This window comes from Ornithorhynchus anatinus, chromosome 8, assembly GCF_004115215.2.
Source record: "Ornithorhynchus anatinus isolate Pmale09 chromosome 8, mOrnAna1.pri.v4, whole genome shotgun sequence".
Lineage (NCBI taxonomy): Eukaryota > Metazoa > Chordata > Mammalia > Monotremata > Ornithorhynchidae > Ornithorhynchus > Ornithorhynchus anatinus.
In genome coordinates, this window is record NC_041735.1 from 21,543,845 (window position 1) to 21,570,230 (window position 26,386).

The following is a 26,386-nucleotide window of genomic DNA, read 5'->3' on the forward strand; positions in this document are numbered from 1 at the left end:
GGGACAGAAAATGATTCTGAGGAAGACCACTGCCAGAAATAAATCATCACGGGGGTGGGAGCCAATTTAGCCTTTTAGAATGAGTTTGCCATTTTGTGGCAGCGCCGGGCCAGACAGGTAACACGTCTGGGGGATCGAGGGACCAAGCTAATTGGCAGTCAGAAAAGCGGGGGCCGGACTGCTGTTTAAATCATGGTACGTCTCAACCCGGAGCAAAACTGGTTCCGTCCAGTGCTGCTGCCCTGACCCTGACAGGAAAGCCCTCTCCCTCCTGAGCTAAAAAATACATTAAAAGTCTGGGGGGCCGGGGTGTGGTGGGTTGCCTGGGGGAAAGGGAGGGTCATCTCAGTTTCCACAAAATCACACCCCCTTTGCGAATGATTCACTGTCAGAAACAGAAACACCTTGAGGGTAAGACACCATGAAGCACCCCTCCACGTCACAGCACTGGGCATCTACCCAGAATCAATGGTTTTACTGAGCACCTAATGTATGCAGAGCACTGTACCAAGCATTTGGGGGAGTATGCTATGAAAGAGTTGGTAGACACTTCAGCCCAGAAAGACCGGGGCTTTGAAAACAATTTTGGCTTTTCATGGTGTCTGGTTAGTGCTTGGATAAATCAATTGCTGATGCTCTGACCTCAGGCCCAGCCCTATCTGAACTAACACACCAAAGCAGTTCATAATTAGCCAACCCCCAGTCTGGGCCCACGGCCTGGCTCCTGCCCTATCTGGCACTCTCTGGGGGAGAATCAGGGTTCAGCCAGAAGCCCCCTTCTGGCCCCCAGGCTAGAATAGGGCTGTTAGGAGCCCTGTCAGCAGCCACCAGGCTAGTTCACTTTCTATCCTGTCCCCATGTCATTTGTCTCACGTGCCATTTAACACAGAGAAGCGGCGTGGCTTAGTGGATCGAGCACGGGCTTGGGATCGAAGGAACTGGGTTTTAATCCTAACTCTGCCACATATCTGCTGGGAAGCTGCACAGTGTAACACACAGAACACAGGCCTGGGAGTCAGAAGGTCCTGGGCTCTAATCCCAGCTCCGCCACTTCTCTGCTGGGTGACCTCGGGTAAGTCACTTCTCTGGGCCTCAGTTTCCTCTTTCGTAAAATGGGGATTGAGACTGTGAGCCCCACATGGGACAGGGACCGTGTCCAATGCGATCTGCTCGTATCCACCCCAGCACTTAGTACAGTGCCTGACACATAGTAACTGCTTAACAAAATACCACAATTATTATTACAATTATTAAGTATACTACCACAATTAATATTATCATTATTATTATGTAACGTGTCCCACTCCTTCATGGATTTCCCTTTCCTCTTCCCTATCATTTCCCACTTCCAACCCCTTTCTCTTCTCTGCTACCCATTGAGTTCTAACCAATGGAAAGGGGGGCATCGTCTGGAAAGGGAAATGACCTGTTTTTAACAACGGGCATTTGACCATTCTAATGACCCCTGCCAATTTAAGAGGGACAAGGAGCTTTAAAGAGAGGGGATGGGTGAAAGAACGAGAACAGGGAGGAAGAGGCAAAAGAGCAATTCTGCCCCAATGCTTATGGAGTTTCCCGCCACTCCACCGGCCTTGACACCACACAGGACTGACACACGTATGTGGATGGAGGGGAGGGGGCAGGATCCGTGTCTGACTGCTGAGCTGTGTACGTATATGTATTTCAGTGTTCCTGTGTGCTTATATGCTTCTGTGGTTGTGATCTGCGGGACTGTTGGTGTATTTTAATGTTTCTGAATTTGTTGCCTGAGACATCTCTGTGAAACGCTGAGACACACACACGCCTCACAGTGCTAGGAAGTATGAATGCCCTTGGACACTGGCTGACGAATAGCTTAGGACGGTCATTGTGCAATGCAAATAATTATGGAAATGATGCTCTATCTATTTCTAGCCCAACTCCAGCCACTGACCACATAATTATTCGGTCCCACAATCCTGAAATCGGAGGCTGGATCTAGGCGCTCAGAGTGAGGAGTTCCTGGCAGCCCTGAAAGCCACTCACTTTCTCTCTCTCTCTGTCTCTCTCTTCCCCCCACGCTCCCCAGAGCTGGACCTTCACTTTCTGCTTCTCTATAGCCCAGATCCCCAGCTCTGCAGATTCTTCTATGGCCCCTTCCCTTCCTTCATCTTAGCAGATGGACTTCTTCTACAGAGACAGAGGGATGACGCTCACAGACTCCTCATCCTGAGTACCGCCATCAATAATAGATAAGCGGCATGGTGTAGTGGATAGAGCACGGGCCTGGGCATCAGAAGGTCAGGGGTTCTAATCCCGGCTCTACCACTTGCCAGCTGTGTGAGCTTGGGCAAGTCACTTTATTTCTCTGTGCCCCAGTTACCTCATCTGTCAAAGGGGGATCGAGACTGGGATTCCCCCGATTTGCTTATATCCATCCCAGGGCTTAGTACGGGCCTGGCACATAGTAAGCATTTAACAAATACCGTAATTATCATTATTATTATTATTTCATTGTCTTAACTTGGGTATCATTAGGAAATCAAAGATGGCGGCTCCCTACCTTCTAGAGGGCACTCCTTGGAGGCTCCAGAGTCTCTCCCACCCCAGCCTAAGGTAGCGCACCTATTGGAAGTCAGCAGCATGGCTTAATGGATAGAGCATGGGCCTGGGAGTCCGAAGGACATGGTCTCTAATCCCAGCCAGGCCACACATCTGCTCTGTGACCTTGAGATAATCACTTAACTTCTCTGTGCCTCATTTACCTCATTCTCAAAATGGGGATAAGAGTTTGAGCTCCATGTCGGACAGGGACTGTGTCCAACCTGAACACCTTGTAACTACACCAGCACTTAAAACGTTTCTTGGCACATAGTAAGCGCTTAACAAATACCATAATTGTAATTATGTATTATTATTAACTCTTGCCCTTACCTTCAGCAGAGCAGGGGCTTCCCGAGCCTGGGTCAGGAAACCCTGGGTCAGAGAGAGGAAAGAGGCTGCTCTGGGCTGCTGGACTTCCTGCAAAACTCCTTCTGGCCGGACTCTGAATCTACTAGGTAAGGTTTAACCTAAAGGCAGATTGATGCTATGGAGAGAGCCCCGAATCTTCCTCACAGAGCTCCATTATAACAAAGCAATATTCGAATTAAGAAGAAATTAGTCTCTGGTGTGATTGTTTTACTTAAAATTAAAAAAAGGTTTCTTCTGCCTCCTTCTTTCCTCCTTTGCAGGTTGCTCCGCACACGCCACAGGTGCGGAAGGCCGCCTTCATTAAGGGGGAAGGGGAAGTAAAAGCATGGGGAAGGAGGGGTGAGAGATTAGTCTGCCCCTCCACCCAATTTGCAGCTTTTATTTTTTTTAAATGTTAAGTGATTAGTCTGTACCAGGAACTGTTCTAAGCACTGCAGTAGATACAAATTAATCAATCTGGACACAGTCTATGTCCCACATGTGGCTCATGGTCTTAATCCCCATTTTGCTGGTGAGGTAACTGAGGCATGGAGAAATGAAGTGACTTGTCCAAGGTCAACTAGCAGACAAGTGGCGGAGCCATGGTGAGAATCCAGGTCCTTCTGACTCCCAGGCCTTCAAAGACCAAACAGATTAGGGCTGAGGCTGGGGCAGGAGTCTGAAAAGACTGGTCAGTTTAGCTGTAGGCACATGCTTACTATGTGCCAGGCCCGTACTAAGCTGGCAGGAGTCCTGGGGCCGGAAGAACTTGAACACGGCAATGAACTTGCCCCAACCAGAGGGGATGGTCTGCAAATGGACCCATCCATAGGTCAGCTCAACCGGAAGAGCTCCTCGTGCATACAACCTAACAGCAACTAGAACCATCTTCACATCAACTCATTTGATATCAATTCAGTCAGGGGCACTATCACTCAACTAGGAGATTTTGATCACCACAATTAGAAAGAAACTTGTACATCCACTTAGTTAAAACCTGTATGGTCAAATTATGTGAAGACCAAATAAATTTGATGATAATAACAACTGGGATTTAACCACTTCTTTTCATCTAATATGCTCAAAGCTGTTCTCCTGCCCATTAGACTCTGAGCCCCTTGTGAAACAAGGTCCCTCTCTCTCAGAGCTGTAAACTTATTACGGGCAGAAAACGTGTCTGCCGATTCTGTTGTATTGTAGTCTCCCAACCACTTAGAACAGTGCTCTGCACAGGGTAAGTGTTCAATAAATATCGGTGATTGAATGAATCTACATAGTTAGTACTTAAATAATAGTATCGTATTGTTACTATAGCTCATTTTTTAATCTGCTGACTAATCTTCTTGCCATATCCCTGATGGAATAGAGAGGGATGGATATTACTGGGCCCATGTAGAAAGAGGAAGACTGAGACCCCCAGGTCACACAGTGGATCTTGGGATTGAATTTCCAAGTCACAGTGCACCTCCCATTCATTCATTTACCTGTATTTGTTGAGTCCTTACTGTGTGCAGAGCACTGTTCTAATCACTTGGAAAGTACAGTTCAGCAAGAGAGGCAACCCCTGCCCACAATGGGCTCACAATCTAGAACGGGGGAGACAGACATCAAAACAAGTAAACAGGCACCAATAGCATCAATATAAATAGAATTATAGATATATACACATCATTAATAAAAATAACAGAACTATAATTACAAGTATGTTCATATATACACAAGTGCTGTGGGGAGGGGGGGTAGAGCAAAGGGAGTGAGTTGGGGCGAAGGGGTTGGGGGGAGCAGAGAAAAAGGGGACTTAGTCTGGAAAGGCCTCCCAGAGACCTGGTACAATGCCCCCAGGGTGAGCTACCCTCCGACCTAATATTGAGGTATTTACAGTACTTCAGGTACTGTTCCAAGTGCTGGGGTAGCTAATCGGGTTGGACCTAGTCCCTGTCCCACATGGGGCTCACAGTCTTAATCCCCATTTCACAGATGAGGGAACTAAGGCACCCAAGTTAAATGACTTGCCCAAGGTCACACAGCAGACAAGTGGCGGAGCCCTGGATTAGAACTCATAACCTCCTGGTTCCCAGGCCCATGCTCTATCCACTAGGCCATGCTGCTCCTCCTAGGCAGAACTCCCAGCCGCTCCTGCAAAAGCTGAAGGAATGTAGGAAGCCTCTCAACAGAAACTCACACGTGTCTTCCCTCCTGCCCCCAAGGGTCCCCACTCCCGGCATGCTCCTGACACACCTGGACAGGGAAAAAAGCTGCTCCCAAGCACTCACGGACTCCTCCATCCCTGCAGAGACTTGGAGCCTAATTTGTGTATTCGTTTGTGTTGTGTTTTAATATTTCATCGCTCCTGCTGTGTCTGCCTCCAATCCCTTCTCTCCATTTAGTTTGTGAGGTGCCTGAGGGACAGGGACTATGTCTAATTCCTATCTTGAATTCTCTTTTTTTTTTTAAAAAAAAAAAGTAGAGTAATTGTTTTTTTTAAAAAAAGATACTTAAGCTCTATTCAAAGCGCTGGAAAAGATAAAAATTAATTAGCTTAGATATAGTCCCTGTCCCAAAGGGGGCTCAAAGTCTAAGCAGGAGGGGGAACAGGTATTGAATCCCCATTTTGCAGTTGAGGAAACTGAGGCACAGAAAAATTAAGTGACTTGCCCAAGATCATACAGTAGGGACATGCAGGGGCCAGGATTAGAACCCAGCTCCTCCCTCTCCCACGCCTGTGTTTTTTCCACTAAACCAGTGTTTAATACAGAGCTCTGCACATAACAGGTACTTAACATTACTACTATATCACACTTCCCCAGCAGACAGACTTACTACCCTAGATCATGACAGAGAAGTAGCCCAAGGAATTCCAGATTCTCCCCTGAGCTCAGCAAGTAGAGATGCAGCAGGAAGGAAGCATTTATCTAACGCCAGGCTTGACAGAAAGAAAGCGGGTCAGCATCAATGTTATTGGAGAATTGACACCCTCTCTTCTCCTAACCGCAACACATGATTTTAATCTTCCGATTTCTCTCTGCAGCCATCCTCTTCCTGATTGAGTTATCAACAGGAACCAGGCTATCCAGGTCAGTTTTATGATCCATGCTCTGTTATTTTAGATTATTTTCAACACATTGAAAAACGGCCCCTTCTACTCCGTTCGCCTGAGGATCTCAAAGGATTCTTCCTCTTTGCCCACCTTCCTCTCCCGTTCCCAACAGGAGAACGGAGACGCTAGAATGTTTCGGACTTGCTCCGACCTCTCCGGTCCCAGTGGCCAGATCATAGCTCTGAACATCCAACTTGGGAGAAGCAGCCTCGCAGATAAGCGCCCATATTTGCAGGCTCTATCCTCCGCACAGAAAGCAGTGAACAGCATGAATAACAAGTAACAAACAAGTGCAGTATCTCTATCCTTTGCTGAGCACACAGAAATCAAATTTATTGAGCATTTACTGTGTGCAAAGTCAGTCGATCACACTTACTGAGCACTTACTCTGTGCAGATCGCCGTACTAAGAGCTTGGGAGAGTGCAATATAGTAATAAACAGATACGTTCTCTGCCCGTACTGAGTGCTTGGGAGAGTAAAATATAACAGAGTTGGTAGATGAGTTCCCTGCCCACATGGAACTTACAGTCTAGAACTTACAGTCTACAGCACCACAGGCCAATAAAGATGTGAGGTTGGTGCAGAAAAGGAGTCGAGAAGGGGTCGCTCGCGCCCGAGATAACACCCCCGCCTGGCAGAGAGCACCATGTGACTTTTTAGGTCCCAATCGGCACAACCGAGTGCCACAGTGGCTCAGAGGAGGGCTTATAAAGAGCTTGTTGAAATAATAACAATAATCAGAAGTATTTATTAAGCACTTACTATCTGCCAAGCACTATACTAAACGCTGGGGTAGATACAAGATCATCAGTTCCGACATGAGTCTCACAGTCTAAGTAGGGGGGAGAACAGGTATTATTGAATCCCCATTTTGCAGATGAGGAAACTGAGGCACAGCGAAGTGAAATGACTTGCTCAAGGTCACACCACAGGTACGCGGGGGAGCCGGGATTAGAACCCAGGTTCTCTGGGAGCCAGGGCCCTGCTCTTTCCACTAGGCCATGCTGATAGGAGGGGTAGGGATGGGCAGACCGAAGGGAGAGGCTTCCACTCATTAAAGGAAAAAAAGCACCAAGCCAATCACAACTGTCCTAATAAGGCTGAAACCTTGGTTCCCTTGGCAACGCAGACAATGGCACCTTATTACCAGCAAGCCCAGCTCCCCAGCAGGCAGATAGAGCCGACTGAATCACTAATAGGATTACAGCTGCCTTTCCCTCTCTCTCTCTCTCCCTCCCTACCAGCCTTTCATCTGAAATTCATGATTAATAGATAATCTACTCTCGGCACCTCTGGGAGTTTTGCATCTAGGATGGGGATTCATTAGAAGGGGCTTTCCGGGAAGGACCGCAGTTCCTCATCCTCTCTAGTAAAGGTTGTGCTGCCCAAGGTCTGAGCCATCCAATCCAGAGATGTCCCAGTCCTTCGCGACCCAATCCGGAGCCCGCTGACCGAGGCGTCTGGCCCGTTCCACCCAGCATGGGGGCCGACTGTCACGGGACAGGGAATGCGTCCGTTTATTGTTGTGCTGCCACTTGTCAGCTGGGTGACTGTGGGCAAGTCACTTAACTTCTCTGTGCCTCAGTGACCTCATCTGTAAAATGGGGATTAACCGTGAGCCTCACGTGGGACGACCTGATTACCCTGTATCTACCCCAGCGCTTAGAACAGTGCTCTGCACATAGTAAGCGCTTAACAAATACCAACATTATTATTATTATTATTACTGTAATCTCCCGAGCACTTAGTACAGTGCTCTGCACACGGTAAGTGCTCAATAAATACAATTGAATGAATGAAAGAAGGGGCAGCATTTTAGGATTAGGAGAGGGCAGGCTTCAAAAAGTCAGCAGGCCAGAAAGCCACCATATTGGTTGGTTTGGGGGTTTTTTTATGGTATTTGTTAAGCACTTACTATGTGCCAAGCAGTGTACTAAGCTTTGGAGTAGATACGAGATAATCAGCTTGGATGGGTCCTCATGGGGCTCACCATCTAAATCTCCATTTTATAGATGAGAAAACTGAGGCACAGAGAAGCAAAGTGACTTGCCCAAGGTCACACAGCAGGTGAGGGGCTGCGCCGGGATTAGACCCCAGGTCCTTCTGACTCCCAGGCCTGTGCTTCTGCTTCTTCCCCTCTGGAGCAGCAGCAGACACCAGTCACAATCAAAACAGCAGGAGTAGGTAGAGGGCCAGGGGAATGGACATCCATTGAAGCTTGAAAAGGGTAAGTTCAAAATAAGCAAGAGGAAACCCTTTCTCTTGCAGGCGGTAAGCACAGGGAATCCATTACCACCAAAAATTGTACAGGCAGAAGCTTTCAATGGGTCCGAGAAAGGGTTGAATGAATTCAGGGATGAAAGGTTCGTGATGGGTTATCAGAGGGACACCAGTTATACAGAATATTGCCATAAGGCCTAGTTGAAACAGGATGACCCAGTGGATAGAGCACGGGTCTAGGAGTCGAAAGGTCATGGGTTCTAATCCCGGCTCTGCCACTTGTCTGTTGTGTGGCCTTGGGCAAACCATTTCACTGCCTCTGTAAATCTGTAAAATGGGGATTGAGACTGTGAGCCCCACACAGGATGGGAACTATGTCCAACTCAATTTATTTGTATCCACCTCAACATTTAGTACAGTACCCGGCACAGAGTAAATGATTAACAAATGTCACAATTATTATTATTATTATAAGGCAGTAATTACAGTGTGTCCCTAATCTCACAGTTGGAGGCCAAAGAGGGCAGCCCATGAACTCACTGCTCCTCTCAGCATCCCTTGGTCTCGGTCTCATAGGCGGGTGGCATCCTGAGCTGGAATTCATTTATTCAATAGTATTTATAGCATGTGCACAGCACTGTACTAAGCACTTGGGAGCATACACTATAACAATAAACAGACAGCTCCCTGCCCACGAGCTTACACCCTAGAGTGGCTTCGCCTAGGATGGCACCGTGTAGGTCTTTCTGTTGGGTGTCGGTAGCTTGGTAGGTTAAGAAGCAGCATGGCCTAGTGGATAGAGCATGGGCCTGAGAGGCAAAAGAATCTGCTCTGCCACTCGTCTGCTGTGTGACCTTGGGCAAATCACTTCACTACTCTGTGCCTCAGTTACTTCTTCTGTAAAATGGGGTTTGAGACTGTGAGCCAAACAGGGGACAGGTACTGTGTTCAACCCAATGTGCTTGTATCCACCCCTGTGCTTAGTAAGCTCTGAACGAATACTACAATTATTATTATTAAGTGACCTGGGACTTGGAGTTGAGTCACTGACCTAAATCAGAACTGCCCTTTAGGGGGCTGCTTCTGCTCTGATCATCCTTCTGTCTCTGCTCCCCTGGCACCTCCACCGGCTACCTCGCTCCAAGATTCCTGCCATGCCAAAGGCCGGGCACCGATCCAGTCCCACCTAGTTTCTATGCCTTCTGGAGGGGGCTGGTTGCCCAGTCGCATGCTCCACCCCCTGAAAACCAACAGACACCACAAGACTGAAGATGGGCCAAATGGTGTCAGGAGGAATATGGCAGAAAGGGGTCAACAAGGCCAGAACTTCCTGTCCAGTCTGCTGGCCAGCCTCGTCTTACACAAGCGCCACAGAGTCCCCATACCTGACCTGAAGCCTCCTCGGGGCTGGAACCCAGCTGCAAAAGCCAGCTTCATAGCCACCCCCTCAATCACGTGGATGCCAGAAAGGAAGCCAAGGTCCTTCCCAACAATCCATGGGATTTATGAGTACTCTGTGCAGAGCCCCAAACATTTGGGAGAAGATAAAACAATAGAGCTGATACATAGGATCCCCACCCTCAAGAAGCTTATAATCTAGTGGAGGAGGCCAGCAAACTAAATGACAGATAGAAGCAGCAGAATATAAATATATGATTGGAGATTTGCTTAAGGGATACCTCCCATCCTGGGAGAAAACTGGGAAGAAAACCATGGGTGGGGAAGATCCTTCTGGTCAAATCTGAGGGAGGGAGAAGAAAGAGGCCATCCAACATGGTGGGAAGGAGGTGGAGGAAACTGATCCTTGCCCCTCCAGTCTAATCTCCCCCATTTGATCCTGAGCCAAGTCAGAAACCCCCAAGGGGAGTGAGTCAGGGAAAGAAGCTGTGGTTTCAGGAGGACAGCTACCTTCTGAACACAATTCGCTTCTCCTCATGGCTCTTTGGCACATACAGACCTCAGAAACACCTCCAATCAATCAATCATATTTGAGAGCAGAGCACAGTACTCAACACTTAGGAGAGTACAACACAATAACATAACATATTCCCTACTCACAACGAGCTTATAGTCCATCTGGCGAGATCCCAGGACTAAGAGAGGAAAATATAATAATAGCACCAATAATAATAATAGGGCCACATGAATGTCCAGCTGACCTAGCTAGTTCGGTTTCGTCGCTTCCATTCACAATAGGCTTTAGAGTTCTCCCCTTACCAACCTCGTCATTCCCTTCCTTGCCCAGAAAGCATCACCCCATTTCACAGACAGCACCACTGAGGAGCAGAGACAAGCACTTTAGCCCCTGGGTCACCCAGTGATTTAGCCCCAGGCCAACCCTCATCCAACCTGAACCATGCTCCCTCTCAACTGGAGGGAGTCCAGAGTCACACCCTCTCCTGAACCATAATCTCGTTAGACACAGTTCAGAGGTGAAAGGGCCTCCCAGCACCAACACATATCCGCCATCTGCCCAACCACTCGCCCGACCTGCCCGTTTCATTATCTGTGTCAGTTAACTGCTCTGCGAAAATGCTGCAGGACACAGGGGCCAGGCCTGCCCCTACTCTGCACCCCACTTAGCTCCCGTGGCCCCCTGAAAATCTGCGTCTCCCCACCAGCTGAGGCCTGGCTGGTTGAATCCAGAGCCCACAGAAAATTAGGACAGTAAAACTCCAATGGCAACTCACGGACTCACCTCCAAGCCTGACTGGGCCCCTGACCAAGGCCAGATTTCCAGACTGACTATCCCAACTGAAAAAAAACCGGGATGCTATTAATAATTATAATAACTGTGGTATTTGTTAAGAACTTATTCTGTACCGAGCACTTTACTAAGCACTGGCGTAGATACAGTATAATCAAATCCTGTCCCAGCCGCCGGTATTTTGGGGTCAAGCCTCAGACAGCAGAGTGCTTTACTTTCACCAAGGGAGGAAGAAAAGGTAAAACGGCCTCTGGAACTTTCATAGCCGCCTGCCTATTACAGGTCTGCCCCTCCAGTTTGAACCTCCCAGGACCCCCTGAGCTTCTTAGCACCAATCCGGCCCAAAAGACAGGTGGAGGGATCCCCGTGCTTTTCAGCAAAGGAGAGCGTCTCTGGATAAACAGCAGGCATAGAACGATGTGATCATGGGAAGTGAGGGGCTAATAATAATAATAACAGCATTTGCTAACCACTCTCTATGTGCCAGGCACTATACTAAGCACTGGGGGGGGATACAAGCAAAGCAAATTGGACACAGTCTCTGTCCTATGTGAGGCTCAGTCTCAATCCCCATTTTACAGATGAGGTAACTGAGGCACAGAGAAGTGAAGTGACTTGCCCGAGGTCACCAAGTAGACAAGTGGCAGAGCTGGAATTAGAACCCACGGTCTTCTGACTCCCAGGCCCGTGCTCTATCCACTAAGCCACGGTGCTTTCCATCTGTCTACACAGCATGGCACAGTGGATAGAGCTCGGGCCTAGGAGTCAGAAGGTCATGGGTTGTAATCCCGGCTCTGCCACTTGTCTGTTGTGTGACCTTGGGCAAGTCACTTTACTTCCCTGTGCCTCAGTTATCCCATCTCTAAAGTGATTTGTTTGCTAAGGGCTTTCAAACAAAAGCACACATACATATACACGCACACACACATGCACACAAACACACCCCAGGGGCTGTCTACTTAGTACAGGAGTGTTCTGTGATGGATAACATGGCTCATGGCCTATTCCACCTCGTTCTGACTGATGGAACTGTTTTACAGATGAACTTCTGACTCCCAGGCCCGTGCTCGATTATCCACTACGTCATGCTGCTTTCCGTCTTTCTTACCCTCCGTAGCAGCCCTGGACACCAGTCATGACCAACGGTGTTTTTGAGCGGCTGTGTGCAGCCGTGCTCTGGAAAAGATGGGAAAAAAGTGTTTCCACCTCTCAGGGATCTTATAATCCATTAGTGCCGCCTGGACGGCCAAACAGCCCCAGGTTCCAGGATGCTCTTAAAACTCTCTCACTGAACTTGGTTTGGGAAACTCTGGACTACCAGGGTTATGGGTTAGCAAAGGCTGTGTCCTGGCTGGTAGGGCCAGGGATGGATTTGTTTGCTAAGGGCTTTCAAACAAAAGCACACACATGCACACACAGACACACACACTCTCACTCACACACGTACACACTAGAACCCAGGTCCCCTGACTCCCAAGCCTGTGCTCTTTCCACTAAGCCACACTGCTTTCCATCTGTCTACACAGCATGGCGCAGGGGATAGAGTCTGGGCCTAGGCTCTGCCACTTGTCTGTCGTGTGACCTTGGGCAAGTCACTTTACTTCTCTGTGCCCCAGTTATCTCATCTCTAAAATGGGGACTGAGACTACGAGCCCCACATGGGACAGGGACTGTGTCCAACCCACTTTGCTTGTATCTACCCCAGCGCTTAATACAGTGCTTGGCACATAGTAATGCTTAATAAATACCACAATAATTAGTAACATTATTACACTGACAAAGTGGGTTACTGTTGGCATTCGCAAGACAGGAAAGACCAGTTTTACCAAGAACAGTTAAGTGGGCAGATGCCCGGGGCCACCTCACTGCCCAGCTGGCTGGAGAAGTGCCTTCGGATCTCCCGGACACAGGCCAGCCCCAGGCCCGAGTGAGAATGAAAGTCTGAGGATTCCCAGCTGGCCGGAGAGCCGGGAAGGACCGGGCATAGGTGCCGGTGGTCCAAATGGACATCATAGGAGAGGCCGAGGACGACTCTCTTGGGGTTTCCCGATCCTCCTTCCCGCCCTCCTCATTTTGGGGCAGCCAACAGCTGCTTCCTTGTTCCCGTTCTCTCTGCCTTCCTCCTCTGCTGGGGGCCAGCACCTCAAACCGCAAGAGGAGAATGGGGCACTCAACTGAAGCCCCAAGTTGTCTCCTCGAAACCCCACCTCTCTACCAGGGCATCCCCACCCGACTCCCTTGGCACGTACACATAAACACCCCAGCCTTCCTGTTGGCTCACCAAGCCCGGTCCAGTCTGCCCAAGTGCCAAAGCTTCATTCTCTCTCTCGCTCACTCTCAGGGAGAGGCTGGCTTACGGAGGTTTTGTCCTTAGCAAAGAGATTAAAGAGCTGAGTAGATTTCAAAGGCTGGAGATGTTTAAAGTCCCGACAATTCCTCTTGTGCTGGGAAGCTTCGTGCCCAGAGAGTGGAGGGCCAGACCAGTGCAGACTGCGGCACCCCCAGACCTGGAGGACAGGCAGGGAAGGCCGGCACTGGAGACTTAGTGGGGACCCGAGTCAAAAGGGGGAGCCCACCAGGGCTGCCGAAAGGGGCAGAACCCCTGCCCCGGCCTCTGTTCTCCCCCACCACCCTGCACGCGGCCTCCGCCAAAGGAGGCTTGTAGCCTCACCTCTACAGGAGCAGCAGCCACAGTTCCCCAGCACTGCCCAGGTCCCCCAGAGCCCTCCATATCGGGCAAAGGACCTCAACACCAATCTACCCTGATCCCACACACCGCAGAGGTCTCTCTGTCCTGACTCCGTTGGGCCCTGAGGCCTGGAGCCCCGAGGCCTGCCTGCCACGCCCTCTCCCCGGGGTCGAGGAGCTCATCGCCCCCCCCCAGAAGGCCAGCTCTGCTCCGGGGACCAAAGGCCCAGAGAATGCCGACGCTCCGGTTTCACTTCCTCCCCAGTCGCCGGGGCCTCGTGCCCGACCCCGGGCCGTCCCCGCGCCCAGCCCGTGCTCCCTGCCCCAAATCCAAGGTCCGGGGTGCGGCTGCGATTGCCCTCCTACCCCAGACCAAAACGGGTCCAGCTGTTCCTTCCTCCCTCCATGCCCATCCAGCTGGGCCTCACTTCCCCGCCCCTACAGTCAGTCCCCTGACCCCGCGTCACGTCTGGAGGGGGCTGCCATGTGACGCCCACCCACACTCCTGCCACCATCTTGGACCACACTAACGTTAGGGAGCTCCCGTCAGCTGCATCTGCAGACCTGATCCCCCCTTCCCGACCAGGGCAGAGCCCCCCACCGTCGCTCAGACTCCTCCAGACCGACCTGTTAGAACCAACTGGGCGATCTCTGCTGGGGGGGGTGTCCGCTACTCCCCTTCCCCAGAACTCCTGCGCGCCCCAACAACAGGAAAGAGAATGAACGAGACCTGTGAGGCTCTCGATTTTCCTCACGCTTTCTCCCACTGAGTTGGCTTCCTGGAAGTTCAGTCACTCCACTGGAGACCTGGAACAAGGAAAACCTAAGGTTAGTTCCTTGGTTACAGGATTCGGTGGAAAGAGCAAGGCCTAACCTTGGGTCTAACTTTCACTCGGATGCCCTTGAGCAAGTCGCAACCTTTCAGACTCAGTTTCCTGAACTACGTACCGAATGAGATTAATTCAGAGGGTGAAGTAGGTGTGGAAATGTTTCGGAAAACCCACAATGTCAAAGTAAGGTATTAGTGTAATTGTTGCTCGCAGGTGAGTGAATGGGCCAGTCAGAGCGAGCCTAGTCCATTAGCCCCAGGATCCCTTGATATTTTCTGGCCCTGCCCGATCAAATCAATGGCATTTGCTGAGCATCTGCTATGCGCGGAGTTCTGTGTTAAGTGTTCGGTAGAGTAAAAATACAGAGTTGGTAGTCACGGTCACTGCCTTCAAAGAGCTTACAATCTAGCTGGGGGGAGAGAGGCATGTCTATCAATTACAGAAAGGGGACGTGGAAGAGTGTGGGGTTATGTACAATGTTCTGAGCCTGAGGTGAGTATCCAAGTGCTTAATGGGGTACGGACCCAAATGCATGGTGATGCAGAAGGGAGGGGGAATATGATGGGAAAATGAAAGAAGACTTTTTGGAAGAGATGTGATTTTCATAGGGCTTTGAAGATGGGGAGAGTAGTGTTCTGTGGAGCAGGGATCTGACCTGGCTATATGCTCAAATTGAGCAAAACCAAGCCCTAGGATTTTGCCTCACGCTGGACTCTCAAAATAGCATGAGGGCAATGGAGATGACATTCATAAAAGAGCTCCAAACCCTTCAGAAGGCAAATCAATCAATCAGTGATATTTTCTGAGCACTTACTGTGTGCAGGACATCATACTTAAGCACCTGGAGGGTACGAGTCCCTCTAGTCTCTAAGTTCATTGTGGGCAGGGAACTCTGTTATATTGCTCTCTCCCGAGTGCTTAGTACTCACAGTAAGCACTCAATAAATACGATTGATTGATTACAATGCAATAGAGTTGGCAAAGAGCGGTAAGAGGGGAGAGAGAACTAGAGGAATATAGAAGAAAGGAGAGAGGGGGTATGTATTACCTGCAGGGTAAAATGGAGACCTGACAATTGCCTAGTGCTTTAGACCCACGCAAGATTCCCAATCAGGTCGTTTGAGCCCCAAAGTCTACTTTGGCCCCTGAATCATCCAGTTGGGCTGTCTACATGGAGCAAACGAACTGCATAATTGCCAGGATCGACTTTGCTCCGGTGCCGCCAGAAGGCACTAAATCAATGCCCTTGATAGACCGACATGCCAACCTTCCAGGCTCCGGGCCATGCCAACCCTTTGAGCTAGCTGAGTCACAGCTGATTCGTTTTTCCCACAATTACTCACTCCCCTTCGGAGCTGGGAAGCGCCATCCCCCGTCCCCACCCTCCCAGCTAGAGTTCCTTGTTCCCCGGTTCCCTGCATCCTAGCCACAGTTTTGGGCCTTGTCCCTTCACTCGACCATTCACTCCCTTGGATCGGTCCCGGCCAGGCCCAGCCGGGCCCAGCCCAGAGGCCTGAGGGGGATCCCTGCGGCTCCACTAGAGAAAGGATCTTCCTCACTCCAATCTCTGCCAGGAAGAGCTGCTTGAGGACTGACCCTCGCCCCTTCTCTGCCAAGCCAAAAGCCGCCGGTTTGACAGCCAGGTCTGCTCCATCCAGCGGGAGAGGGTTAGATCAGCACAGAGGGGGTGTTTATCTTGGGTGAAACTCGACCCAACATCTGTGTCAGCAATGGAGATTCGACTTTCAGGGCCCTGGGGGGAGGAGACTCTTGCCCAGACGATGGTTTATGTCCCGCTGGTCTACTTGGGGAGGGAGATGGAATGAAGGAGAGGTGAGGCTGGCTGGGCCATGTCCACTGCCCACAAAAATTCTTGCATTCGCCAGGAAAGAGCCGATCTCTCCCTTCTCCCCTTATCTTAACCCAAAAGCCTCTCCCAGTACAGTGTGAGCTCAGTAAAGTGCTTCGTACACAGCAAGCGCTCAAGAAGCAGCACAGTGGTTTAGTGAATAGAGCATGGGCCCGGGGAGTCAGAAGGACCTGAGTTCTTATCCCACGTCCGCCACTTGTCTGCTGTGTGACCTTGAGCAAGTCACTTCACTTCTCTGTGCCTCAGTTATCTAATCTGTAAAATGAGGATTAAGCCACTGAGGCCCATATGGGACTTATACTGGGTCCAACCTGATTACTTTGCACCCTACCCCAGTGCTTAGAACAGTCCCTGGTAACAGTCCCTAGTAAGTGCTCAACAAATACCATAAAAAAAATAGAGAAATATTGGCCAGGGCACCCAGGGAAAGGTCATCCAATGGACAGACACCGACTCTGGTCGCACCTCTTGGATTCTGTGTCATACTATCGGGTTTCACTAGAGACAGAAAATCCAAAGAGAAGGAGTATGTTCGAGGAAGGGGCTGGAGAGTGGCCAGTGAGGTTGCTGGGGGCTCCATTTCTCATGGTCCTTCAATAATAATTATTGTAGTATTTGTTAAGCGCTTACTATGTACCATGCCCCGTACTACAGGCTGAGGTAGATACAAGATAATCGGGTTGGACACAGTCCCTGTCCCACACAGGGCTCAAAGTCTTAATCCCCATTTTACAGATGAGGTATCTGAGGCACAGAGGAAGGGAAATGATTTGACCAAGGTCACACAGCAGATGAGTGGCAGAGTGGGGATTAGAAACCGGATCCTTCCGACTTCCAGACCTGTGCTCCCTTCCAGTAGGCCACACCCTACTTTGGGGAAGAGGGAAAGGAGGAGAGGTTGGTTGCAGCTATCTTGTCAGAATTAGGCCTTCTGGCCATTTAGCGGGGCCTAACTAGGCTGAAAGGCCATCAGTCACCTGTCCTGAACCCTGGCTTCAGTGTCCAGAGGGAATGTAAAGGACGACCAACCTGAGTGTGCCCCTCTAAGCCAGATAAAATGAGGGGCTACATTTGGGTTTCACTCAAATATTGCATCAACACTGGTCTTATTTCTCTAGCAGAGATCGGGCCAAAGTTACAGATGGACAACAAAGAAGATATTCACTTTGGATAGGAGGTTGGAGGAGAGCCAGGAAGCTGCAGGAACCTTCCCCTCCCTCCCCCACCTACCCCCGGGTGACAGAACTTTGGCTGGGAGACGGCGGTCATGGGCCAATGGTCACCCCGTCGAGCCACCACCCAGAGGGACCAGTCCCGAATGCCATGCCAAGTCCTGTCAAGCCTGGTCAGGACGCCGCGGGAGAGGGGCAGGGCCTGGAGAAGAAAGTAGTGGCTGGTGGGGGCTGTGGCTGATAACCCAGGGACCTACCCCAGTGGTTACTTCATGGGACAGGAAGAGCTGGCAGACTCGGTGAAGAGAGAGGGAGGAGCCTGGCTTTCCAGGGAAACAGGGAGGACGGAGGGACGGAGAGGGATCGGGCGCCGAGATCCGGTCCTGTCCCAGACATTCCTGAACATGTCTCTGGACAGCTGTCTCTCAGCGGGGATCACTGTCAGCCTGGCCAGGGTCCAGAGAAGCCAGGCTCAGCCATCAAAAGCCCTCAGCCCGTAACCTTCCCGGTTGCGGGGTTGGGGAGAGGGAGGGCGGTCTCACGGCGAGGGTGCTGGAACTGTGGAATTACAACCCCCAACCCCGCGCTGGCCCCCACAGGACGGAGGACAGCGGGACCCCCCTCTCTACCCAGCCCTCCCCAAACAGGGCCACACATCTCCTCTCTCCTCTATGGAGTGAGCTGGCATGCTGCGTGCCACACTCCCCGATGACGAGAGAGGCTGCTGGCAGTCAAAAACCTGCCAGATCAATAGTGCATCTAATTAAGGGAATTTAATTGCTTCCATTGTTCAGCCAGGGCCTGCATCATTGCAAATAACTATTGATGGGACCTTTTTTTTTTTAGCATATTCTTCACTCTCCATTTTTGTACCCGGCCCCCGCCCTCGCCCCGGCCTCGGCAGAGAAGGGACCGTGACGACACGATCCCACAGTGCCAGACAGAGGTTCCGAGGGCCCCCTTCGGTACCGCCTTGGCACCAACTGCTCCCAAGCCAAGGCCGAGTGGTCCCGGACCACCCACACCCCCTTGCGATTCACCCAATTAGTGAAGACTGTCATTTCAAGGGCCACTAGCTTGCTGAACTGACAGGCTAAATGACACAATGCCAAAGGATTAGCTTCCCTTCGGCTCCCCCGTTCCTCCCCCAAAAAGCAATTGGTTCTGGGGGATGCTGGGAGAGAAGGTGAGTCCCCCCACATGATCCTACCCTGCCAGAGGGAGGGTCTGGGGGGCACCTCCTGCTTCCCAAGAGGCTGCTCTCTGCCAAGTGGTTCCAGACAATTAGTGAAGACTGTCAATTCTAGACCCACTAGCTTGCTAAACTGACAGGTTAAATGATGCTATATCAAAGGACCGCCTTCCCTTGGGCTCCCCCATTCCTCTCCCACAAAACAATCAGTCTGGGGGACCTGGGAGAGAGAGAGAAAGTGGATCCCGCAGTTAGAGTGAAAGCTCTTTATGAGCAGGGAACCTGTCACTTTCTAATTCTATACTTCCCAAGAGCACAGAACAATGCACTGCACCAAGTGGGTACTCAATAAATGCTCCATGCAACAATCTCCTGTCTCTGGGTCTGTTTATTGTTACGGTGTACTCTCCCAACCCGCTTAGTACAGTGCTGGGCACACAGTAAGCACTCAATAATTGTAACTGATGCCCTGGCCAAAAAAAACTTTCTTCAGCCTACCCTGAGTCACAGAGCACTTCTGTACATATCCCCCTTTAGATGGCAAGCTCACTGTGGACAGAGAACTTGTCTTCCTACTCTGTTGCACTGTATTCTCCCGAGGTTTAGTACAGTGCTCTGCACACAGTAAACACTCGGTATCATCAATGATGACTCTGTTGTATTGAACTCTGCCAAGCGTTTAGTACAGTGCTCTATATACAGTGAGTGATCAATAAATGCCACTGACTGATTTGTGGGTTTAGAATGACCTCACCTAGGCTAATAAAAATAATAATAATGATGGTATTTGCTAAGTTCTTACTATGTCAAGTACCGTTCTGTGTGCGGGGACAGATACGAGTTAATCAGCTTGGACACAGTCTCTGTTCCACACAGGGCTCACAGTCTTAATCCCCATTTTACAGATGAGGGAACTGAGGCACAGAAATTAGGTGACTTGCCCAAGGTCACAGAGCAGACAGTGGTGGATCTGGGATTAGAACCCATGACCTTCTGACTCCCAGGCCTGTGCTCTATCTACTATGCCATGCTGCTTCTGCAGATGGCCTGGAAAATCCCAGGGAAAGGCAGATTGGGTCTCTACCAGGTAGCCTCAGCGTGAAGCCAATCAATTTGGAAATTTGTTTATCACCTCCATGTCCTCCCCCTCAACCCAATTCATACATACACAAACACACACACACACACCACACACAAGCACCCAAGACTGTTTTGCCCAATCCGGTCTATCCTCTGGGATCTAGTTCTGACTGGGCAGGCAGCAGTGCCTAACAGGCTACTCCTGGGGCAAGATGGAGCCAATTAACCAGTATCCACTGGGCTGTCCACAAAACTCTTCTAGCAGATGTTAACGTATAAATTAGAAATGGAAAAAAATGGAGGGGAAATTGGGAGGCAACAAAATTAAAGGAGAAAACTTCCTAGTCCCTCCCCTGCTCAGACACACATCTCCCTCCCCCAGTCTGGGGCCCAATTCGGAGCCCCTTGGTTCAGATGCAGGAGAAGCACAGTTCAAGCCTGGGAAGACCAAGTGAAACCCCACGGTCCTGATTTCATCCCCTTCAACTCTAGACAACCTTGTACAGGCCCACAACTTGCTCCCAGGCTCTCACAGCCACAGAACTGCAGGAAGGGGATTCAGGAATCCTGAAGGATTCTGGGAATGTCTGGGGAAGTGATGCCAGGTGAATCGTGGAGTGGAAAAGTTGCAGGGAGTGGAAAGGGCAGAGAGGAAACAGGCCCCGAATGCCATGATCAACTGCCAGCATTACTGAGGCCCTGCCCCGAGGAGACAAGGAAGGAGCGGGGGGAAAGTTCACCCCCAAAAAACAGTAGGCCCCTCCAGGGGTAAAGCAGGAGAGATTTCACCACCACCTCTCCCCAAGCCCCGAGAGCAGGGACTGGGCTGATGGCCAAGCTCTTTGCCCTGGACAGATTCCACTTCGCTTCCACTTCACAGAACTGGGGCCGGCAGGCAGGGAGAGCATGGAACAAGGAAGTTGGAGAAATCAGGTTTGGAGGGAGAGTTTGGGGCAGTGGAAGTTGAAGGATGACCTCAACTTCCCCTCCTACATTCAACTGCCCATCGACTTGGAGAACAGTATGAGTGGAGGCAAGGAGAGCAGAAGTGAGGCCTTATAGAAAAAGCACGAGTCTGAGAGTGAACAGATCATTGATTCAATTCATTCAATCGTATTTATCGAGCGCTTACCAGGTGCAGAGCACTTTACTAAGTGCTTGGGAAAGTACAATACAGCAATAAAGAGAGACAGTCCACTTGCCTGCTGTCGGTCCTTGGGCAAGTCAATTCACTGGGCCTCAGTTTCCTCATCTGTAAAATGGGGATTAAGTCCTCCCCACAGTTTAGACAGACAGTGAACCCCATGTGGGACGCAAACTATGCCCAACCTGATCAACTGAATCTACCCCAGTGCTGAGAAGAGTGTTTGGCTCATAGTAAGGGCTTAACAAGGATCACAAAAGAGTCTGCATCTCAATTTCATAATCAGTAAATTGGGGTCAAAATATATGCTTTCCCCTCCCTCTTAGGCTGGGAGCCCTATATGGCCTACTGGAAAGAGCACGGGCCAGGGAGTCAGAAGGTCATGGGTTTTAATCCCGGCTCTGCCACTTGTCTACTGTGTGATCTTGGGCAAGTCCTTTCACTACTCTGTGCCTCAGTTACCTGATCTGTAAATTGGGAATTGAGAAGGTGAGCCCCACATGGGATAGGGACTGTGTCCAGCTAGATTGCTTGTATCCACCCCAGCAGTTAGTAGTGTCTGGCACATAGTAAGCACTGAAAAAATACCATACAGAAGCAGCGTGGCCCAGTGGCGAGAGCACAGGCTTGGAAGTCAGAGGACATGAGTTCTAATTCCAGGTGCACCACTTGTTTGCTGTGTTACCTTGGGCAAGTCACTTAACTTCTCTATGTCTCAGTTACCTCATCTGTAAAATGGAGATTAAGACTGTGAGCCCCATGTGGGACAACCTGATTACCTTGTATCTCCCCCCAGCGCTTGGCTCACAGTAAGCGCTTAACAAATGCCATAATTATCATCTTGTTTCTACCCCAGCACATACACACAATAAGCACTGAACTGCAATTATTATTACCATTATTAGGAGGGGAGTCCAGGCCCCACCCAAGACTTTGTGCCAACCCTGGCTTATTCCAGACTAACTGAGCTGACACATGCACCATCCCAGCGAGATCCCAGGGAGGATTCAGTGCTGGCCTTACTGGCCACTACCCCACCAGTCCCCAGAGAAACCAGTTGGGGAGCTGGAACTGGAACCAGCAGCTCAGGACAGGATCCCTCTGCTTGCTAGATGCCAGAGAACAGATGAAAGGGGTTGACCTTTGGCAGAGCCCAGCCTTAGGGGCAGGGGGGAGAGAGAGGAAAAAAAATCAGCAGTTGAAAGCCAGAAAAACCAGACTGACTAAACATCCTTGCCTCTGTGTAGGCAATGGGAGGGTACTCTGTTCCCTCCCCACACTGCTAAGCTCTGGGAAAAGGGTGACTATTAACTATTTGGTTTAACAATTAACATTTAGGTGCACGTCAAGCTTGCTGAAGGTAGAGCCTGGAGGGGAGGAGGAAGGAGGGGGAAGGCCACTCTGTTCCACACTGGCTCCTGTTCCTTTGACCTGAATGTTTGGGAGACAGCTGATGTAGAAGGCTGGAGACCAGCCCTGCACTCAGAGATCTTCCGCTGTAAAGGAGGTGAGGGGAAACCGGACCTCAGATGAGCACTCGGTGAGGATTGGGAATGAGGGCAAAACCCTAGCACCATCCTCAGACATGGAGGCCAGGAGCTACTCCACCAATCAGTAGTGCTTATTGAGCACTTGCTCTATGCAGAGCATCGGACTTAGTATTTGGGAGAGTAGCGTAGCTAGTAGACATGATCCCTACCCTCGAGAAGCATACAATCTAGCTGGGTAGACAGACGCTAAAATAAATTTCAAGCAGAGGGAAACAAATAGAAGGATGCGTATGTAAGGGCTGTGGGGGATGATGGGGAGATTGAGTCCCCAACAGTTTAGATGACACAGAAGTGGTGGAGTGGTGCAGTGACAAGAGCTGGACAAGCAATACATTTATTTATTTCTATTAATGTCTGTCTCTCCCTCTAGACTGTGAGCTCAATGTGGGCAGGGAACTGTATCTGTTTATTGTTATATTGAATTCTCCCAAGTGCTTAGTACAGTGCTTTCCACACAGTGAGCACAAAATAAATACAACTGAATGAATAACAAGCATCATGGCCTAGTGGGAAGAATGATGGTCTGGGAGTCGGAGGACCAGGGTTCAAATAGTGGTACCACCACTTGTCTGCTGGGTGACCTTGGGAAAGTCACTTACCTTCAGGTCCTTCTGACTCCCAGGCCCATGCTCTATCCACTAGGGAACACTGTTTCTAGACTAAAGTTCCATGCTGCTTCTAGACTGTAAATTCCTTGTGGGCAGAGAGCATGTCTACCAATGATTAATCTGGACTCTCCCAAGCACTGATTATAGCTGGGGAAGCAACACGGCATAGTGGGTAAAGCACAAGCCTAGGATTCAGAAGGACCAGGTTCTAATCCCTGCTCTACCACTTAACTGATGTGTGGCCTTGGGGCAGTCACTTTACTTCTCCGGGCCTCAGTTACCTCATCTGTACAATGGGTACTAAGACTGTGCGCCCCATGTGGGACAGGGACTGCGTTTAACCGATTTGCTTGTATCCACCCCAGTGTGATTTGCTTGTATCCACCCCAGTGCTTAACACAGTGCCTGGCACATAGCATTTAACAAATACTACAATTATTATTATCACAGTGCCCCTTCCACAGTCAGCATTCAATAAACAAGGCTGACTGCAGCCATTTGTATGAGCATAAGAATGCACTAAATGCTAAGGCAGATACAAGATAATCCTATCAGACACAGTTCCCGTCTAACAAAAGGGGCTCACAATCTATGAGATAGGGAGAGCAGATATCTTATCCTCATTTAACTAATAGGGAAACTGAGGCCCAGGGAGGATGTGACTAAGAGATGGAACTAGAACAGGCCTCTTTCCACTAGGGCATGGCTGTTTCCCTAAAGCTGTGATAAGCTACAAGACTGTTCCCTCCAGGCACTGCTTAGTGGGCATATGCTATATCAGAGACGGTTGATTGTTGAATTTTAACCTGTTTTCATTACTTAAATTGCATTCTTATTGCTAAATGAGTGTCCTCTCCCATTTACACTGCACATCCCTTGTAAATCAGAGATTGCAACCCTGATTGCCTTATAATCACCCCAGTGCTTAGTCCAGTGTTGTGCCCATTCTAAGCCCATAATAATTATAATAATGGCAATAATAAGTGAGCTGTTGGGTTAATCTCTCCCATCACCCCTTTGGGGAAGGGAGAAGTGAGTGGGGAAAGGCTGATAAACCTTTCCTCTCTCTGATAAAACATTTGCTCTTGTTGGGACCTAAGTAGGGTGCCTTGGGGGGGGGGGGGTCCCCTCACACAAAAGGAGAAAAAGGAGAGTCCACCCAGGCTGCTTTATCTAAGAAAGGCAGCAGTGTACTGGGGCAACCCCGCCTGGCGGATGAAAGCCCCTGTTCTGTAATGTTGGCTATTACCTCTCTGCCACTTGCTTTCTGCCTCCCCAACCCCAAGGTCTGTGAGTGGCTGGGAGATCCAGGGGGGCTGCTGGGCTGCCTCCATGGGGACCCTGGGAGCAGTCTGCCACATTTATCGAGTGCTTACTACATGCAGAAGTAAGAGAAGCAGCGTGGCTCAGTGGAAAGAGACGGGCTTTAGAGTCAGGGCTCATGAGTTCGAATCCCAGCTCTGCCACTTGTCGGCTGTGTGACTGTGGGCAAGTCACTTAACTTCTCTGTGCCTCAGTTCCCTCATCTGTAAAATGGGGATTAAGACTGTGAGCCCCACGTGGGACAACCTGATTCCCCTATGTCTACCCCAGCGCTTAGAACAGTGCTCGGCACATAGTAAGCGCTTAACAAATACCAACATTATTATGCAGAGCACTGTACTAAGTGCTGGGGAGAGTACAATATAACACACCTTCTCTGCCCACACCGAGCTTACAATCTAGAGACATTATTAGCAATAAATAAATTACAGGTATGGACATAAGTGCTGTGGGGCTGGGAGGGGGTGACGAATAAAGGGAGGAAGTCAGGGTGATGCAGAAGGGAGTAGGAGAGGGGAAAGGAGGACGTAGGGAAGGCCTCCTGGAGGAGATGTGCCTTCTTTTGGATACGAGGAGGGAAGGCGTTTCAGGCCAGTGGCAGGACGTGGGCGAGAGGTCGGCAGTGAGATAGATGAGATCGAGGTACAGCGAGAAGGTTAAAGGAATGAAGCGTGTGGGCTGGGTTGTGTGTGGTCTGCGAACAGGAGCCCCCTCTGCTCGGGAATCATTCCCGGCTATGGAAAATCTTTCCGGGCTATGGAAAGCGGGTGGCAGGGGCACACCAGAAAATCCAAAGTCCAAACCACAGGCCAATTCTGAGCTGGCAGAAGGCACTCTGATGTGGCCCTGGTCACGTCCCCCCGAGGCAGCATCGGACGAGGGCAGAGGACCTCTGGAAGACCCCCAGAGCTACAAGAAGAGGGGAGCCTGCCCCCATCCCCCCGTTCTCCCTGTGCTGTTCGCTTATTCAGACCCACCCGCCTTATTATGGAGGCCAGGCGACCTACCCTACCAGGCAGGGTAGCGCTGTTGCATTTTGGGGATCCGCTCCCTTAATTCCTGCATCTTCAGCAATGTATAGAGGGTGGCCACGGGCTAGCTCCCCGCATCCTTGGCTTCATGGGTCTCTCCCCCACTAGAAGTATAGCCAACTTGTCTCTCTCCCTGCCCGGCCCGCCGCAGACTGGCCCCAACACCGTCTGGCACTGCCTCAGCCTCTCACCTACCGCCCTGCCGAGAAGGCCAGGAAACTGAGGAGAATCGGGACAAGGTCACAATAGATTGGTGAGCCCATTATTGGGCAGGGATTGTCTCCATCTGTTGCCGAATTGTACATTCCAAGTGCTTAGTACAGTGCTCTGCACATAGCGCTCAATAAATACTATTGAATGAATGAATGAGGCAGGACTGCGGTCCGGATTTTGACGCCTTGTCCACCCCCTTTAGAGTCAACAATCTGCGGTCCCCTTCCTCTCTCCCTCGGCGGCTAGAGGTATCCTTGGCTGGCGGGGGGCGCTCAAATAGCTCCTGAGCCCCACCTGGTCCAAGGATCTCAAAACTCTCCACAGGCCGACTCCTCCCTCTCCACCCTTCCTGGTCCAACTGTAAAATGGGGATAAGATAGATCCAAAATAAGCCAAGAAGTGGTCGGTCTATCCTTAGAAGCAGCAAGCAGTGGGGCCTGGGGGAATGAGTACAGGTCTGAGTCATGAGGCCTGGACTCTAATCCCAGCTCTGACACTTGCCTGCTGTGAGACCTTAGGCAAGTCACTTCACTTCTCCGGGCCTCAGTTTCCTTATCTATAAAAACGGGGATAAGCTACCTGTTCATCCTCCCCTCTTAGACTGTAAGCCCCAGGTGGGACAGAGCCTGAGTCTGATCTGCTTTATCGTGTATCTACCGCTGAGCTAAATACAGGGTTTGGCACATAGTAAGCGCCGATCAAATACCACAATTATTACTATTATAGTGG

At 50.3% G+C, this 26,386-nt stretch overlaps 1 protein-coding gene across 1 annotated transcript in view; it reads right to left on the minus strand.

Annotated features, from left to right (window-relative positions):
* Positions 1 to 26,386, minus strand: part of EPB41L1 (erythrocyte membrane protein band 4.1 like 1) — a 113,616-nt gene that overhangs the window by 81,367 nt on the left and 5,863 nt on the right. Inside the window, 1 exon segment of the mRNA XM_039912984.1 lies at positions 14,375 to 14,451. The gene's annotated coding sequence lies outside the window, so the exon portion shown is untranslated.